Raw genomic sequence first — 15,877 nt, forward strand, 5'->3', positions numbered from 1 at the left:
TGACAGAATCCTGCTCCCCCATATGGCAGGGGTGTGGGGGGGATTGATGGATCACCCCCTCCCCCAAGCTCTGGAGGATTTTTAAGGGGCTATGTTGTTGCAAAGTAAAGTGCCTCAGTTTTATATTCATGTAAATGCCTCAAGAGACTGGTATTTTTGTTTATTTTTTAGTTTCTAGCCGGGGTTACTGTAGAAGAGCAGTTGTCTGTTGGAAGTTATTGCCATTTTCCTCCTTATGGAGAACGAGAAGCTGCATGATAATGACCACCACCCCCCCTTCCCTCGACAATCCCGTTAGAATAGTTAATTTTCCTGTGGGAAAAAGAATTATAAGTATTTTTCAGCAAGGATTAGGAAATGATCCTCATGATTTAATTTTTCCCGAGATGGTTGGTTTGGTACAGAGACTCAGAGTGGTAACGCTCGCTGTGTGTATGTGTATGGAGGTGGGGTGTGTTGGGTGAGATGAGATGCAGCTGCGCCTGGATACAGCAAAAGATTCTGTGGATTAAAAAAAAAAAAATCCTTCTTGAAAAATTATTTGAAAGGGTAGGTTAAAACAGTTTGCAAATTAAGCGTCTTTTGTTTCTTTGTGGCTTATTCTGGAGTCACAGATTCTACCTCCATTTTTTCCCTTAACGTTTAAATTCTCTTGGGATAAAGGTGGAAATGGAAGAAGTGTGTTAAATTGTTCTTTCACTATGGTCTTCTCCCCCACCACCCCCCGCCCCGCTCCCACCTCCATCTCTCCAGGCATCCTTCTTAATATCAGTTATATTGGGAAGCATTCTTTAGTCTTAGTGTAAACTAAAAAAAAAAGGTGTTGGAATTTATAGGTTTATAAATTTTGTAAGGATCACGTGGTTAATCAAGGAGGTTATTGTGAGATTTTACTAAATTAGGTATATACTTAACTCTGTATTATCTTGTAGCAACGATTTGTATTGAAGAAGGAACCAGGCATAATCCAAGGCTTTTCCCTCCAAAGAGACTATTGAAACTAGTAGGAACAGAAAAAAAATGTGTCTTGGGTCAGAGATTCATGCAAAAAAACACAGTGGTCCGTATTTGGAGGGTGCTTCTTAAATACTGAGTGGGATAGAAAAGAGTCAAACATTAAGTTGTTCAGTGTTCAACTGCATGTATTCAAAAGTCTTGTATAGCTTGCCACTGTGTAAAGGTTGATGAAACACACCTAGTGTCTACAGAATTTCATAGTGTAGTTAGTAGGAGAGGCTGATCTGTGAGCAAATGAATAATGTAGTGTGTCAGTTTATACTCTAAGGGACTGAAGGTGGGGAGAAGGCCAGGAGGAAGATATGCTATTCAAAGGAATTCACTGTCTCTAGGAGAGGCAAATCTAAAGGACTGAAGTGGTAATTCCATTGACTGCAGCATATTATGGGAGTTATAGGTCAGAAGAGAAACTGAGAATGGAAAAGTGGGTAGCGGTTATTACCAGTAATAAAAAAATAAACAGATTTGTCTCTCTTTGGAACATAATTTTTATTATAATTTGAAGGTATAGTTTTTCTTAGATTACAATTGATACATGAAGGTAAAGTACATGGATTAATAAAACTGAGAGGTTAAAGGGATTAAGGGTTGTCATCTTTTTAAATATTTTATACTATTCTGTCATTACTGTCACCATTATCTGTTTTAGCAATAGGACTAATAATTTAGTGTGGTTTTTTTAAATGCATAGTATAGCTATTGATTAATGGAATTAGATTTAAAAATATTTTTTCAGTTTAACATCTAAAATAGATTTTACATGTTAGATTAGATTTTACCTCTTAGGTTATCATCTCTTTTATGTGGGTATAATATTGGTGTTTTTCTCTTACGAGATGACAGCTCTTACGTGATTTGTTTGTAGTAAAGTTGATAAATGGAACATGCTGATAGTGGATTTGTGCTGACCTAGCTGTACATTTGACCCAACTGGCTCTCCTTGTGACCAAAGAACTGACCAGCAGGGGTTTTGATGCTGCCTCTGACCCTGTAGAAAATGAAAATTAATTGGTTGTATATGATCACATAGTCAGTTTAGCCTTGTTTTAGCATTATATCCTAACTACTAGCTCAAGTTAACTAACCCAACACTTACTTTATTTTGTGGAAATGTAATTTTTGCCAGTAAAGTAGAAAAAGATAAATCTGTTGAATCATGTGTAACAAAGGGTAAGGGTCTTTGTTCAGTGTTCTTAAGTAGCTGGTTTTAAGCACAGGAATAGCCACATAACTAAGAGAAATAAGAATGCTCTAAATGTGGATTATATTTAGTGTGGAAATTGAGCAAAGGAAGGAAAATGATTTTGCTATCCTTCTGGAAACAACTGTATCGTGTTTAAATTGTTCCTAATAAAAATATCTTTCAGATACATTATCAGCATTAGGAGTGACCAGATACTGCCTGTGTTAACACCCACAATCTATAGGTAGAATGGCGTTGTAGACAACAGTGTTGTAGACAGCGGTTTTCCAGGATACTAATGCAGTTAATGTTAGAAATTTAAAAATCATCTTCAGTAAAAATTTAGATGGTTTTTGTTTTATTATTTCAACCTCTAGAAAAAGTGACAGTAAAAATATTTTTTCTAAAATGTGATGCTAAGAGGCACCTGGGTGGCTCAGTTGCCTAAGCGTCTCTTGATTTCTGCTCAGGTCATAATCTCACAGTTTTGGGAGTTCAAGCCCTGTGTCGGGCTCTTTGCTGACAGTAAAGGAGCCTAATTGTGATTCATTCTCTCTCTCCCTCTCTCTCTCTCTCTCTCTCTCTCTCCCTCTCCCTCTCCCTCCCTCTCTCCCCCTCTCCCCCTCTCCCTCTCCCTCTCCCTCTCCCTCTGTCTCTCTCTCAATCACTCTCTCTCTCCCTCTCCCTCCCTCTCTCTCTACTCGTCCCCACTCATGCTCTCCCTGTCTCAAAATAAATAAACTTAAAATTTTAAAAAAATTTGATGAAAAAAAATTACAACTAAAATTGCTGATATTTCCTGATTGATTTTAATTCTTCTCTGTGAAAAAGGACTTAGTAATTGTTAAGGACTTCTGTAAAGATACATGTAGGACCTGTGTTCTTTTTTTCATTTATTAATATAAACATTGATACCTAATCTAAAAAGTTTCCAGAAATTTTAAACAATGTTTTGATTGACTTGGAATCTACATTTTTACAAATAGAAGAATTTTATTTTACTATTTTTTTAATGTTTACTTTTGAAAGGAGTGTGAGTGGGGGAGGGGCAGAGAGAGAGGGAGACAGAATTTGAAGCAGGCTCCAAGCTCTGAGCTGTCAGCAAAGACATGACTTGGGGCTCGAACTCCTGAACCGTGAGATCACGACCTGAGCTGAAGTTGGACACTTAATTGGCTGAGCCACCAGGTGCCCCAAAAGAGGGCACCTATTTTATAATAGTAGGAGTTGCTTTAATGTTTGGTAGATGAAATAAATTTATAGTTGTTACTTTCCTAGAGTAACTCTGAAAAACCAACTTATTATTAACATTTTTCCTTTCGTTAGATAAAACAGTTAATTGGTTTTTTTTTTGTTTTGTTTTGTTTTTTTTTAGTTTTTTTTTGTTTGTTTTTTAGATACATAGTAAAATCCCGTTGTCCATTATTTGGAGTAAGAGCAAAATCATCCAGTAACATGGTTTTGCTCAGAAGAACAGAAATTAAAAATGTACCTAAAGGGGTGCCTGGCTGGCTTAGTCCATAAAGCATGCAACTCTTGATCTCAGGGTCATGTTGGATGTAGAGCTTGCTTGAAAAGATAATAAAATAAAAAATACTTTATAAAAAATTTTTACAAAATGTGCCTTAAATTTTATGTGAAATATATATATTTTTTGCTTTTGAGTAATAGAGATGTCATTAATGACTTCTGTTTTTTGTCTTTTTTAAACATTTTTTTTTAAGTTATTTATTTACCTTGAGAGAGTGAGAGAGTGTGTTCTGGGAGGAGCAGAGTGGAAAGGAGAGAGAGAATCTCAAGCATGCTCCATGCTGTCAGGGCAGAGCTCAACTCTGGGCTCCATCTCCCGTGAACCATAAGATCATGACCTGAACTGAAATTGAGACTCTGATGCTTAACCGACTGAGCCACCCAGGTGCCCTCGTTTTTTGTCTTTATCAAAAAGGATACTCCCAGAATTCATTAAAAATTGCATGAAAAGTTTATAAGGAGTTACAGTTTATTTATAATGCTAAGACATTTGTTTAACTTGACACAATACCTTCTGAGTGTACAGTCTTCTAGTCCTATGGCATTGTTTTCAAGTTTTGAAGGAGATTTTGTTATAATACAAAAAAATCTGATACATATAGTTCTTAATTTCTAAATATTCAAACTATTGTATTTACATTAATTTTCTATTGCTGTTGTGACAAATTGCTACAAATTTAGCAGTTTAAAACAACACAAACTTACCATTTTATAATTCTGGAGAATTGGGTTCTTTCTGGAGGCTCTGGGGGAGAATCGGTTTCCTTGCCTTTTCCAGCTTTCAGGGACTACCTGCATTCCTTAGCTCATGATCTTCTTTAAAATTCCAAGCCAGCAGTGGCATCACTGCAACCTCAGCTTCTGTTTTCACATCTCTGACTCTCTGCTTCCATCTTCACTTCCCCCTTCTCCCTCTGCTTCTGTTGTCACATTTTCTTTTCTGACTCTGACCATCTGCCTCTCTTTATAAAGACTCATGTGATTATATGTTGGGCCCATTCTGATAATCTTCCAATCTCAGGATCATTATCACACCTCCAGAATCCCTTTTTGCCATGTTAGGTAACATATTCACAGGTTCCAGGGATTAGGATGTGGTCATCTTTGCTGGGGGGTGAAGGTTGTGGGGGGGTGGGCGGTGGGGGGAGGAGGGAGGCACTATTCAGTTATAATATTTGAACATAGCTTTTCCTTCCTTTGGGTACCTAAGCCCAAAACCTTGGTACTGTCCTTGACTCTTATCTTTTGCATTGGATAACAAATGGCTCTGTCTTCACATGTCTGGATCTGACTACTACCACCTCTTCTGCTACCAACCTGGACCAAGATATGATTATCACTCAGTTAGATTATAGCAAAAGCCAGAGTGATCTTTTTTAAAAATCTAAATCAGGGGCGCCTGGGTGGCGCAGTCGGTTAAGCATCCAACTTCAGCCAGGTCACGATCTCGCGGTCCGTGAGTTCGAGCCCCGCGTCGGGCTCTGGGCTGATGGCTCAGAGCCTGGAGCCTGTTTCTGATTCTGTGTCTCCCTCACTCTCTGCCCCTCCCCCATTCATGCTCTGTCTCTCTCTGTCCCAAAAATAAATAAACGTTGAAAAAAAAATAAAATAAATAAAATAAAATAAAAAATCTAAATCAGATCATGTTCTGTTCAAAATACTGAGATTTTCTGTCTCATTCAGTTTAAGAACTAGAAATTAACATTGCCTACAAGATACAAATGATCTAGCTTTTAGTCTTGAATCCTCTCCTAATGTAATTGTCTTCTCTTTTGCTAATTGTGTTTCAGCCACATTGGCCTCTTTTTCTTTTCTTTCTTTTTTAATGTTTTATTTATTTTTGAGAAAGAGAGCACAAGTGGAGGAGGGACAGAGAGAGGGGGGTGAGCAGAGGATCCGAAGTGGGTTCTGTGCCGACAGCAGCAAGCCCAATGTGGGGCTCAAACTTGCCAACCATGAGGTTGAGCCACCCAGCTTCTCTGGCTCCTTTTCCTTGAACATAACAGGCATAGTTCTGCTTCCACATTTTTTTTTTAAACAAACTCTAGCCGTTTTTATTGAAAAATTTTGCATGATTTACTTTTCATTAGTCTGTGCTGTCCATGCTTCTAATGATATCAGAATCACCTGGATCACTGATAGCCAGTATGCATACTCTGTAGTATTTCCCACATACTGTGTCCAGTTCAATATTATTGCCATTGTAGTGGACACCAGTTTTGGCCACTATGATGTAGTGTCTGTTTCAGATTTCCTCAGGGGTGGGCAGTTGTGGCGAAGATGACCAATTTCACTTTGCCATGTCTGATCATTTTCAGAGTATGCTTCTATCCCAGCACATACTTTCCACTTTTCATTATGAGCTGGAGCCTAGAGTTCATCAACTCTAGCGACTTTTTCATCTTCTTTGTGGCCACCATCTTCCTGTCTTAGGTGCAGGATGGCCCCAACTAAGAGCAGACTCCAAGGTTGCTGGGTGCAAGAAAGGTACCTCAAGACTTTTTTATTTTGCATTTACTGTGCCCTCTACCGGGAGTATTCATCCCCCAGATAGTTGTATCACTGGATCTTTTTACCTTTTTCATGCCTTTGATCAAATGTCAACTTTTAAATTTTTTTAACTTAAAAAATATTACAAAATTGTTTTTTAATTCCAGTGTAATTAACATAGTGTTATATTAGTTTCAGATGTACATTATAGTGATTCCACAATTCTATATATTACTCACTGTTTTCATGGTGAGTGTACTCTTAATCCCCTTCACCTGTTTCACCTGAACATCCTCCTGGTAACCATCTGGTAACCATCAGTTCATCCTTTATATTTAAGAGTGGTTTTTTGTTTGCCTTTTTTCCTTTCTTTATTTGCTTTACTTCTTAAATTCACATTTAAGTTAGTGAATTTCACCTGTGAGTGAAATCATATATTTATCTTTCTTTGACTGACTTCACTTACCATTAGACCATCTAGTGCCACCCATGTTGTTGCAAATAGCAAGAATTTCATTCTTTTTTGTGGTTGAGTAATATTTTATTGAACACAAATACCACATCGTCTCCTTTTTTTAAAACTTGTTCTAACGTTTTTATTTATTTTTGAGAGTCAGAGCACGACTTGGGGAGGTGCAGAGAGAGAGGGAGACACAGAATGTGAAGCAGGCACCAGGCTCTGAGCTGTCAGCACAGAGCCTGATGTGGCGCTTGAACTCACGAATCATGATCATGACCTGAGCCATCCAGGTATCCCTTCTTTTTTTTTTTCATTTGAGCTCTATGCCCAGCGAGGGGCTCAAACTCACAACCCCAAGATCAAGGGTTGAATGCTTTAGTGACTGAGCTGGCAAGGTGCTCCATATCATGTTTTCTTTATCCATTCATCCATCAGTGGACACTTGGGTTGCTTTCATGATTTGGCTGTTGTAAGTAATTCTGCAATAAAGATACAGGTACATGTATTTTTTCAAATTAGTGTTTTGTATTCTTTGGGTAAATACCTAGTAGTGGGATTACTGGGTCATGTGGTAATTCTGTTTTTAATTTTTTGAAGAATTTCCATACTGTTTTCCACAGTGGCTGCACCAGTTTATGGTTCCACCAACACTGCACAAGGGTTCCCTTTTCTCCACACGTTGTTTCTTGTATTACTGATTTTTGTTATTCTGACAGGTATGAGGTGATTGTGGTTTTGATTTGCATTTCCCTGATGATTAGATCTGGAGCATCTCTTCATGTGTCTGTTGGCCATCTGTATATGTCTTATTTGGTGAAATGTCTGTTCACATCAAATGCTTAGTTTTTAATTGGATTATTTTTTTTTGGATGTTGATTTGTATAAGTTCTTTATATATTTTGGATATTAACCACTTACCACATAAATCAACAGAATACAACATCAGTATATAGAAATCTGTTGCATTTCTATATACCAGTAATGAAGAAGCAGAAAGAAAAATTAAGGAAACAATCCCATATACAATTACACCAAAAATAAAAAATATCTAAGAATAAACTTAACCAAGGAGGTGAAAGACCTGTACACCAAAAACTATAAAACATGATGAAAGAAACTGAAGATAACACAAACAAATGGAAAGGTATTCCATACTCCTGGATTGGAAGAACAAATATTGGTAAAATGTCTATACTATTCAAAGCAATCTACAGATTTAATGCAATCCCTATCAAAATACCAACAGCATTTTTCACAGACCTAGAGCAAACAATCCTAAAATTTATATGGAACCACAAAAGATCCTGAGTAGCCAAAGCAATCTTGAAAAAGAAAAACAAAACGAGGTATCACAATCTCAGATTTCAAGATATACTACAGAGCTGTCGTAACCGAAACAGTATGGTACTGGCACAAAAATAGACACGTAGGTCAATAGAAAACCCAGAAATCAACCCACAATTATATGGTCAATCTTTGACAAAGGAGGCAAAAATATGTAACGGGAAAAAGACAGTCTTGGGACACCTGGGTGGCTCAGTAGGTTAAGCATCTGACTCTTGATTTTGGCTCAGGTCATGATCTCACAGTTCACGGGGTAGATTGAACTCTGCATCAGATACTGTGCTGACAGCGCGGAGCCTGCTTGGGATTCTCCCTCTCCCTCCCTCCACCCCCCTCCACTTTCTCTTTCTTTCTCTGCCCTGCCCCCACTCCACTCACACACACTCTCTCAAATTAAATAAATACACATCAAAAAAAAAAGGAAAAAGTCTCTTCAATAAATGGTATTGGGAAAACTGGATAGCCACATGCCAAAGAATGAAATTGGACCATTTTATATTTTTACTGTTTATTTATTTATTTTTTATTTATTTTTTTATTTATTTATTTTTCAACGTTTATTTATTTTTGGGACAGAGAGAGACAGAGCATGAACGGGGGAGGGGCAGAGAGAGAGGGAGACACAGAATCGGAAACAGGCTCCAGGCTCTGAGCCATCAGCCCAGAGCCTGACGCGGGGCTCGAACTCATGGACCGCGAGATCGTGACCTGGCTGAAGTCGGACGCTTAACCGACTGCGCCACCCAGGCGCCCCTGTTTATTTATTTTTGAGACAGAGAGAGACAAAGCATGAGCAGGGAAGGGGCAGAGAGAGAGGGAGACACAGAATGTAAAGCAGGCTCCAGGTTCTGAGCAGTCAGCACAGAGCCCAACGCGGGGCTTGAACTCATGAACTGTGAGATCATGACCTGAGCCGAAGTCGGACGCTCAACCGATGGAGCCACCCAGGCGCCCCAGGACCATTTTCTTATACCATACACAAAAATAACTCAAAATGGATTAAAGACCTAAATGTGGGAGCTAAAACCATAAAAATCCTAGAAAAGAGCACAGACAGTAATTTTCTGACATTGGCCGCAGCAACATTTTTCTAGATATGTCTCCAAAGACAAGGGAAACAAAAGCAACAACAGCAAAAAGGAGAAAAAAAAAAAACAACTATTGGGAATACATCAAAATAAACAGCTTTTGCACAGCAAAGGAAACAAAACTGAAAAACAGCTTACTGGATGGGAGAAGATATTTGCAAATGATATATCCAATAAGTGGTTAGTATCCAAAATATATAACTTATGCAAATCAACATCCAAAAAAGAAATAATCCAATTAAAAACTAAGCAGTTGATGTGAACAGACATTTCTCCAAATAAGACATATACAGATGGCCAATAGATACATGAAGAGAGGCTCCAGATCTAATCATCAGGGAAATGCAAATCAAAACCACAATCACCTCATACCTGTCAGAATAACTAAAATCAGTAACACAAGAATTCATTTATCAGTTCTAGTAGTTTTTGGTGGAGTCTGTAGGGTTTTCTATGTATAGTATCCTGTCATCTGCAAATAGACTTTGACTTCTTTACTAATTTGGATGCCTTTTATTTCTTTTTTTTTGCTGATTGCTGTGGCTAGGACTTCCCAGTACCATGTTGAATAAAAGTGGTGAGAGTGGATAGCCTTGTCTTGTTACTGAATTTAGGGCAAAAACTCGCAGTTTTTCACAATTGATAATGATGTTAGCTGTGGGTTTTCACATAAGGACTTATTATTTTGAGGTGTGTTCCCTTTCAACCTACTTTGTTGGGGGTTTTATGATAAATGGATGTTGCACTTTCCCAAATGCTTTTTCTGCATCTGTTGAAATAATCATAGGTTTTTATCCTTTCTTGTTCATAGGATGTATCTCGTTGATTGATTTGCAAATATTGGACCACCCTGCATCCCAGGAATTAATCTCACTTGATTGTGGTGAATGATTTTTTTAAATGTATTGTTGGATTTGCTTTGTTAATATTTTGTTGAAGATTTTTGCATTTGTGTTCATCAGAGATACTGGCCTGTAATTGTCTTTTGTGTGTGTGTGTCTTTATGTGGTTTTGGTAAATTTGGAAGCTTTCATTGCTTTTTTAGCTTTTTTTTTTTTTTTTTTGCATAGTTTGAGAAGAATAAGTCTGTCTTTCTTTCTTTCTTTCTTTCTTTCTTTCTTTCTTTCTTTCTTTCTTTCTTTCTTTCTTTTTTTCCTTCTTTCTTAAATTTATATCCAAATTAGTTAGCCTGTAGTGCAACAGTGATTTCAGGAGTAGATTGCTTAATGCCTTTACCCATTTAGCCCATCCCCCCTCCCACAACCCCTCCAGCAACCCTCTGTTTGTTCTCCACATTTAAGAGTCTCTTATGTTTTGTCCCCCTCCCTGTTTTTATATTATTTTTGCTTGTCTTCCCTTGTATTCATCTGTTTTGTCTCTTAAATTCTACATATGAGTGAAGTCATATGATATTTGTCTTTATCTGACTGATTTTGCTTAGCATAATACCCTCCAGTTCCATCCATGTAGTTGCAAATGGCAAGATTTCATTATTTTTGATTGCTGGGTAATATTCCATTGCATATATAGACCACATCTTCTTAATCCATTCATCTGTCGATGGACATTCGGGCTCTTTCCATACTTTGGCTGTTGTTGATAGTGCTGCTATAAACATGGGGTGCATGTGTCCCTTCAAAACAGCACACCTGTATCCCTTGGATAAATGCCTAGTAGTGCAATTGCTGGGTCCTAGGGGAGTTCTATTTTTAGTTTTTTGAGGAACCTCCATACTGTTTTCCAGAGTGGCTGCACCAGCTTGCACTGCCACCAACAGTGCAAAAGAGATCCTCTTTGTCCGCATCCTCGCCAACATCTGTTGTTGCCTGAGTTGTTAATCTTAGCCATTCTGACAGGTGTAAGGTGGTATCTTGTTGTGGTTTTGATTTGTATTTCCCTGATGATGAGTGATGTTGAGCATTTTTTCATGTGTTGGTTGGCCATCTGGATGTCTTCTTTGGAGAAGTGTCTATTCAGGTCTTTTGCCCATTTCTTCACTGGATTATTTGTTTTTTGGGTGTTGAGTTTGATAAGTTCTTTGTAGATTTTGGATACTAACCCTTTATCTGATAGGTCATTTGCGAATATCTTCTCCCATTCTGTCAGTTGCCTTTTTGTTTTGCTGATTGTTTCCTTCGTTGTGCAGAAAGAAGCTTTTTATTTTGATAAGATCCCAGTAGTTCATTTTTGCTTTGGTTTCCCTTGCTTCCGGAGACGTGTTGAGTAAGAAGTTGCTGCGGGCAAGATCAAAGAGGTTTTTGCCTGCTTTCTCCTCGAGGATTTTGATGGCTTCCTGTCTTCCATTGAGGTCTTTCATCCATTTTGAGTTTATTTTTGTGTATGGTGTAAGAAAGTGGTCCAGGTTCATTCTTCTGCATGTCGCTGTCCAGTTTTCCCAGCACCTCTTGCTGAAGAGGCTGTCTTTATTCCATTGGCTATTCTTTCCTGCTTTGTCAAAGATTAGTTGGCCATACGTTTGTGGGTCCATTTCTGGGTTCTCTATTCTGTTCTATTGATCTGAGTGTTTTTGTGCCAATTAATTCTTTTTTAGATGTTTGGTGAAATTCACCTGTGAAGCCATTTGTCTGAGTGTTAGCTTTTGATGATTCCTTCTTGGTCTATTTAAAGTTATAACATACTTCTGCCCTTTGTTTACTCCCCTTTTTTCTTGTACTTTTCTTTCCATGCTTTATTTTTCTTCATATTGTTTACTGTTTAGCATATGGTGTATCTTATTTATTTATTTGCATATTTCTGTCCCCTGGCATATGAGCTTCATGAGAGCAGGGAGTCTTTTTCATTGTCAGCATCTGGAACAGTGCCTGGGACAAAACAGACATTCAATAAATGTTTGTTAAAAGAATAAATTAAGGGTTTTTCTCATAAGCAGTGGAAAATATCCTTTTGAAAGAAGTGAAATAAATTAGTTTCCCGAAATGGAAGAGTTTTTATATTTATGTACAGGTAAATGAAGTTGGTGAATACTTTTCATTTGTTCAGGGTATTTAGTATAGATGTGACCAACAGAATTGAAACTGGTTAATTTACGTGTGGCTAGTGCTTTAGAGTTTGTTCAGCAGTTCATTTACTTTCACTTAATGCATGGCTTATTCTATAGTGGATGCTTCTCAAATATTTGAGTGGATCTACAACTTTTTGGGCAGTGAGCAAGGAAGATACTCCTATTTATAAAAAATCAAGTAAGTAAGGGGCACCTGCATGGCTCAGTCAGTTAAGCATCCAACTTTGGCTCAGGTCATGATCTCTCAATTTGTGAGTTTGAGCCCCGCATCGGGCTCTGTGCTGACAGCTGAGAGCCTGGAGCCTGCTTCGGATTCTGTGTCTCCCACTCTTTCTCTGCCTCTCCTCCACTCGTGCTCTGTTTCTCTCTCAAAAATGAATAAATATTTTAAAAAATCAGTTAAGTAAAATCAAGCTTAGTTATGACTCTGCTAAACCAAAATTCTGTAAACATAGGAATTTTGTTCATTTTTTTTCCTGTGTCCCCTATGCTTTGTTGAGTAAAATGATTGAGATTATAACTCATACCATTAAAAAATTACATATATATGTATATATATTACATGTATAAAAAATTACATATTCTTTTTCATTTAAGAAGTACTTAGTGAAATAAGTCATACAGAGAAAGACAGATACCATATGTTTTCACTCTTATGTGGATCCTGAGAAACTTAACAGAAGACCATGGGGGGAGGGGAAGAAAAAAAATAGGTTAGAGAGGGAGGGAGCCAAAACATAAGAGACTCTTAAAAACTGAGAGCAAACTGAGGGTTGATGGGGGGTGGGAGGGAGGGGAGGGTGGGTGATGGGAATTGAGAAGGGTACCTGTTGGGATGAGCACTGGGTGTTGTATGGAAACCAATTTGACAATAAATTTCATATTAAAAAAAAAGAAGAAAAGAAATACTTACTGAGTATATGTCCATGCTGGGAAGTCATTGGTAACTCATGGAACAGTCTAATTCTGTTACCATTTAATTGCTATGAAGACCCTGTGTTCAGTAGAGTCTGAATTAATGGGGTTTGGACTAAATATAACATGGCACAGCTTTTCTTTTGTTGTGCTTGCTGTTATTTGGCTTTATCCATTTATCCATTGAAGAATTTGAATAGAGGCAAGGAGATGCATTGTTAAGAACTTCCAGAACCTACAAAACAATATGGAATAGGGGAAGCAACAAGGGATGCCTTTTTCAGTATGTACTACAAATCTTTTTCGGGAGATAATGCTTGAATAATGATCCCTTGTCTTTTCCTTTTTGTTTTTAATTTTTATTTGTTAAAATTTTTTTTTAATGTTTGTTTATTTTTGAGAGAGAGAGAGAGACAGAGAGAGAGAGAGAGACAGCCGGGGAGGGGCAGAGAGAGAGGGAGACACAGAATCCAAAGCAGGCTCCAGGCTCTGAGCTGTCGGCACAGAGCTGGACGTGGGGCTCGAACTCCCAAACCGTGAGATCATGACCTAAGCCAAAATCGGATGCTTAACCAACTGAACTACCCAGGTGCCCCTCCTCTTCTCCTTTAAAACATTTATTGTAGAAGAGCAGGGCAGGTTCAGAAAGAATTTGAATAACCTAGCTTAATATATAGTACTGTTTTTGAGAGAAGAAATTGAAATTTATTGACATTAAATTCATATGGTTTCTAGGTTTTTCATCATCTGCACATATGATTATGGTATAGTAATATGTATAATTATGAATTTTATTCATGGTTAATTCTACATATAACATAAATTTAATGTCGGCAATTTAGTTTGTGGTGTAGATGTATTATGTAATAATAAGGCATTGTACCCCAGCTTTTTCTTCTTTTGAAATGAATAAAGACTGGATCTCTTGGATTATTAACATGACTTTTTTTTTAAGTAGATTAAAGTCTCATTAATTCAGGGGTTCTTGGGTGGCTCAGTCAGTTAAGCATTCGAATTTGGCTCAGGTCTTGATCTTCTGGTTGGTGAGTTCAAGCCCCACGTGGGGTTCTGTGCTGACAGCTTGGAGCCTGGAGCCTGCTTCAGATTTTGTGTCTCCCTCTCTCTCTGCCCCTCTTTTGCTTGCACTCTTTCTTTCTCTTTCAGAAATAGTAAAAAAAATTTAAAAAGTCTGATTAATTAGTATTGGTTTAATATTATTTGATATTATACATAGGCTGTTTTGACATAAGATATGTGAATTAGATCAGGTCATTTTTTTTCTTCCAAATTTTTATTTAAATTCTAGTTAGTTAAAATATAGTTAAAATATAGTGTATCATTGGTTTCAGAAATAGAATTTGGTGATTCATCACTTACATGTAACACCCAGTGCTCATCATAACAAGTGCCTTTAATACCCATCGCTCAATTAGCCCATTCTCCACCTGCTGTCCTCTGTCAACCCTCAGTTTGTTCTCTATTGCTTACCTCTGTTTATTTTCCCCCCTTCCCATATGTTCATGTTTTGTTTCCTAAATTCCATGTATGAGTGAAATCATAAGGTATTTGTCTTTCTCTGACTGACTTATTTTGCTTAGCATAATACACTCTAGTTCCATTCATGTTGTTGCAAATGGCAAGATTTACTTTTTTGATAGGTGAGTAATATTCCATTGTGTGTGTTTGTGTGTGTGTGTGTGTACACATCTTTGTCCGTTCATCAGTCGATGGACATTTGAGCTCTTTCCATATTTTGGCTATTGTTGATAATGTTGCTGTAAACATCAGGATGCATGTGCCTCTTCAAATCCGTATTTATGTATCCTTTAGGTTAATACCTAGCAGTGCATTGCTGGATGGTAACGTAGTTCTATTTTTAACTTTCTGAGGAGCCTCCATACTGTTTTCCAAGTGGCTGCACCAGTTTGCATTCCCACCAACAGATGGATTCTCCGCATCGTTGCCAACATTTGTTCTTTCCTGTGTTGTTAATTTTAGCCATTCTGATAGGTATGAGGTGGTATCTCATTGTGGTTTTAATTAGTATTTCCCTGATAATGAGTGATGTTTGAGCATCTTTTCATGTGTCTGTTACCCATCTGGATGTCTTCTCTGGAAAAATGTCTTTTCATGTCTTCTGCCCATTTCTTAACTGGATTATTTGTATTTTGGGGGTAGAGTCTGGTGAGTTCTTTATAAACTTGGATACTAACCCTTTATCAGATATGTCATTTGCAAGTGTCTTCTCCCATTCTGTAGGCTGCCTTTTAGCTTTGTTGATTGTTTCTTTGCTATGCAGACTTTTTATCTTGAATTCCCAGTAGTTCAGTTTTACTTTTGTTTCTCTTGCCTCCTGAAACATAGTAAGAAGTTGCTTCAGCTAAGGTCGAAGAGGTTGCTGCCTGTGTTCTCTAGGATTTTGATGGTTTCGTGTCTCACATTTACGTCTTTTATCCATTTTGAAATTATTTTTGTGTATGGTGTAAGAAAATGGTCCAGTTTTATTCTTCTGTATGTTGCTGTCCAGTTTTCCCAACACTATTTGTTGAAGAGATTGTCTTTTTTCCATTGGATATTCTTTTCTGCTTTGTCGAAGATTAATTGCCAGTATAGTTGTGGGTCCATTTCTAGGTTTTCTATTCTGTTCTATTGTAAATCAGGTCATTTTTGGCTACTGCTTTAATCCTAGTCCCCTCTCTGCCTTTCCAAATGTAACAGTTGTCATCAGTTTGTTAAAACTCTATTTACCTGGGGTGCCTAGGTGGCTCAGTCGGTTAAATGTCCGACTTCGGCTCAGGTCATGATCTCATAGTTCATGAGTTCGAATC

General features: G+C 37.7%; 1 protein-coding gene and 1 pseudogene across 49 annotated transcripts in view; one reads left to right on the forward strand and one right to left on the reverse strand.

The window, feature by feature from the left end:
• Window positions 1–15,877, forward strand: part of ABI2 (abl interactor 2) — a 122,850-nt gene that overhangs the window by 734 nt on the left and 106,239 nt on the right. The gene's annotated exons all lie outside the window — the stretch shown is intronic.
• On the reverse strand, window positions 5,356–6,307 carry LOC123599344 (annotated as a pseudogene).

This window comes from Leopardus geoffroyi, chromosome C1, assembly GCF_018350155.1.
Source record: "Leopardus geoffroyi isolate Oge1 chromosome C1, O.geoffroyi_Oge1_pat1.0, whole genome shotgun sequence".
Classification (NCBI taxonomy): domain Eukaryota; kingdom Metazoa; phylum Chordata; class Mammalia; order Carnivora; family Felidae; genus Leopardus; species Leopardus geoffroyi.